The sequence below is a fragment of the Spinacia oleracea genome, chromosome 1 (genome assembly GCF_020520425.1).
Source record: "Spinacia oleracea cultivar Varoflay chromosome 1, BTI_SOV_V1, whole genome shotgun sequence".
NCBI lineage: Eukaryota > Viridiplantae > Streptophyta > Magnoliopsida > Caryophyllales > Amaranthaceae > Spinacia > Spinacia oleracea.
Window position 1 is genome coordinate 36,629,159 of NC_079487.1, and position 3,914 is coordinate 36,633,072.

General features: G+C 39.6%; 1 long non-coding RNA gene across 1 annotated transcript; it reads right to left on the reverse strand.

Annotated features, from left to right (window-relative positions):
* Positions 1 to 1,163: 1,163 nt before the first annotated feature.
* Positions 1,164 to 3,914, reverse strand: LOC130465819 (uncharacterized). The gene is made up of 4 exons (XR_008925828.1): positions 3,422 to 3,914; positions 3,095 to 3,329; positions 2,415 to 2,478; positions 1,164 to 1,430 (listed from the first exon to the last, which is right to left on the reverse strand). It is a non-coding gene; the product is annotated as an uncharacterized lncRNA (long non-coding RNA).

Below are 3,914 nucleotides of genomic sequence, written 5' to 3' on the forward strand. Positions count from 1 at the left end.
ACGCTCCCGCCGAGCGGCAACCAACCACTCCCCCTCAACAGCAGTACCGTGAGGACCAGCAATCTCAGTAGGGTCGTTAAACAAAGCCGCGAGCTTACCCTCGGGATCCGCCTCCTCCCACCTCCTCGGGAAGAAAGGGCGAACCACAAATCGACCAGTGGCCCCAGTTCGTTGGCTCGACCCGGCTTGGGCTCCGCTTCCCGCACGTTCCTCAACCTCGGAAGGGACATTCCTCACATCCTCCTCCGAACCACTAGAGGAGGACGCCGTGTTGAATTTCCTCTTCCACCTTCCTCCGGCCATGGCAAGAGCTTCGAAAAGGGCAGAATGCCGAAGATACAGAGTGGGGAAATGAAAGCAACAAAAAGGGAAACAAATTACCTTTCTCGGAGCGGAAATAGCCGATAAGTCGAACTGAGTGAAAATCCGAAGCTGATTCTCGACGAATTCACGAAGATCTGAAGAAAACTCACAAGAAATGTCACCGGATTTCTGGGAAAGCTTGAGAGAGATTTGGGTGAATAAAGTTTTAAAATGTGGTTTGGGTCGAGTATTTATAGACCTTGGCATGAAAAACCGCCCAACTTCCGCTACATCTTGGACCGTACGATGGACACCGCATCTGAAGCGTCCTTTGGACACCTGTCCCACTAGCGCACGGATTCAAACGCCCCTTTGTGAAAAAAGAGGGGGAAATCTTTCAACTTCTGGAACTTGGAAACCCGCCCATTTATTCCTAAATGGACCGGGTCTGGGGGGCATGTTGTTTGGGCCCCCAATTGGAAACCAATTGGGCCTCTAAATCCAAAGCCCAATGGCTCAATACAGCAACATCAAACCCACAAGCGCTACATTCCAAAAAGGGCTATTCAGCCACCAAGCAAGGCCCAAGGCTCAAATAGTAACAAATGACCTATGGGCACATTTACTACTCAAACACTATAAATAAGCCGCCAAGGCACACACCCCAAGGTACGTCCATTTTCACGCCTTAAGACTACTCTTCTAGAGAACTTCTCTCTCTAGAATCCGAGCATTGTTCTTACTTAGGCATCGGAGGGGCTTTCCTCGGAAACACCCCCTGTAACACCCCGACAATTCTCTCTTTTCTAAAATAATCTTTTAATATAAAACGTAGAGAATTATCAAGGCATTATCGCCCGTGTGAAAACGTAACGGCTTATTCAGAATTTTGCAGCGGAAAACATAAAACTAACTTTAGGTTTATAAATAATCGATTACAGATTTAGTCCCCAAAAATCAACCAACGAAAATAAGGAAATATAAATAGTACGACAAGTTTAAAGTCCCAATTAACAAACCCAAGTTAACTTAGCAAATCAAAACTAAATACAAGCTCTCTATTCCCGATCCCAATGATGCAACATCTTCAAACCTGCAGATGGACAATGCTTATTGATCCTTAGAGACTGCTCACCAAAGATTGGGTCATCACAAGATCAATAAGGCATAGCCATGATCAACATGCACAAGCAAAAGCACGTAATCAGCAAAGCTGAGTACTACATACTAAATCAATAATAATCCTAACATGATACTATTAAACGATCAATCCTAACATGACACTAATGAACATAAATAAGGGCAGACAAATCATGATAATCTGAAGACCATACTTAACTAGACTAGGCTAGACTGGACTAGACTTTTATAACAATAATATTATTTTAATTGAAATAGGCAATGGACCGAGTTTTCTAGCTAGACGAGGTACGGGCGCGACTCCGTAACCTCAGTGACCTGCGATATCGAGGAACGTTTGACTGAAAATAGGACGCGGTGATCAATCCGGTCCGAATGAAAGGCCATGGGCTACCACCATGAACCCCAACTCCTGTTTGTCCGTCACTTTAGACGTGCACAGTCTAAAGCTATTGCTACTCAGTTTCACTTTACATGATTTACAAATTAACACCCTGTTATGACTCGACAATCACATAAGGCATGCAACTCACATTTATTTATAACTGTTTTTATCTTGGAATTGAGTAAGTGATCACAAGGCATCAAACAGGATTCATTCCAATTAACTCCAATCTTTTCTTTAATACTGATCAACCCCTGAATATGGGTATAAGGTTTCAACTTACTAAATGAGGTCCTCCGCCCTCATAAAGTAGTGAAAAGCTAAAAAGGGAACAACAATTAACTGATCTGAATTATATACTAAATACTCTAGTGTTCCCAATCAAACATGTTTGCATCAATCTTCCATACTAACATGTTATAATCCTCAAAATGCAATAAAGGTTTAATATGTTCATCCAACAGTATCAAACATGCAATTTCAACCTGACTAAGTTCATCAACAACATTAACATAACCAAGTTCATCAATAATACACATGGTTTCAACAATTAGCACACATTCCAAGCACGCAGGTATGTACGTACCTTGTGTAAACAAACTGCAAGACCACTTTAATAATTCAAAAGTCGCCTACAGAGAATTCTCCGCCTAAAACAACCAACAAGGATTCCCAATCAACTTCTAATCGCTCACAGCTATAATAACACATTCTAACTACATCCTAAACATATTTAGAACTTTTCTCCAATAACAAAACTTGAATATTTGATTTCCTAGCATAACAATTATTGAATTAGTGATTGAAATTCGTTGAAAACTCTTTGCAAACACCATACTTTAAATTTTCAGCAATATAACTAATTTTAAACTACTCCCAAAACTTTGAAATCATAAAAACAATAACTTTAATAATTTATAATCATCCTACCATGCTTTAATAATTAAAACTCCTATTTTAATCAAATTATATAATCTGAAAATTACCAACTTAATTATATAAAACATATAAAATCTGAAAATTATAATTAAACCATAAAAATATAAATCTAATCCAAGAAAACATGAATTAAATTAATAAACATAATTAAAACTCTAACTTAAACATAATTAACAAAAATCTGAAAATTAATTAGTTTGTAATATCAACATATAATCTGAATTCTAAATTAAATTATCAAAACTAATAATTTAAATTATGAAAACCTTAATTAAATCATTAGAACATAAATATTACATTAATGAAATAAAAGGGTAAGGAATTAACCAAAAGAGAGAGGGAAGGGAGAGTGGTTGGCCGGAGGTGGTGCTGTGGCGCGGCGGCACGGCAACGACAATGTTATGGCGGCGGCCGGCTGGCTTGCGCAAGAAACAAGCAGGGGAGGAGATGGTTTCTACGCGAAGGAGGAGAGAGATCGAAGAGGGTGTCGGCTGGGCAGGGCTGCGACGAAGATGCAGGTGGTGGTTGGCCTGGGGGTCGCGGCTGCGCACGCGGCGGCTGGCTGGTGGTTCAAGAAAACAGAACCTGCGATTAAGGGGAGGATAAAACTAAAGAAAGAGAAAACAAAATAGAAGAGGAAGGAGGAGAGAGTACCGGCAAAGGGGAGAGGAGCACGTCGACGGTGGTGAAGCAACGGCGGTCCGACGGCTTGGCAGAAGCGGCGGACGTGAAGGGAGGAGAGAGAACGGCTGAGAGGGATGAGTGTTTGGTGTTGTACGTGAGGTTGAAGGAGGGAGAGGGTTTTTTTTTTTTTCTTTATTTTTTGTTGTTTCCTTTGGTCTCACGTGAATTAGAAAAGGGAAGGGAGTATTGGTTTGGGTTTTATTGGTTTGGGCTTTCCCCAATTGGGCTAGGAGTAGGATTTAGCTTTTATGATTCGAGTCCAAAACTGAATAGGATCGTTTTCTAAATTCAATCAATTTTCGTAATTCAAATTCTTTTCAACTTAAAATTCTAAAATCATTTTCGATTTCGTAAATCGTTGAAAATATTAAAATGTAATAAATAAATGCACGTTAATTATATATTTATTTCCAAAATTCATAAATTCTTATTTAAATATATTAAATATACGTTAAAATATATA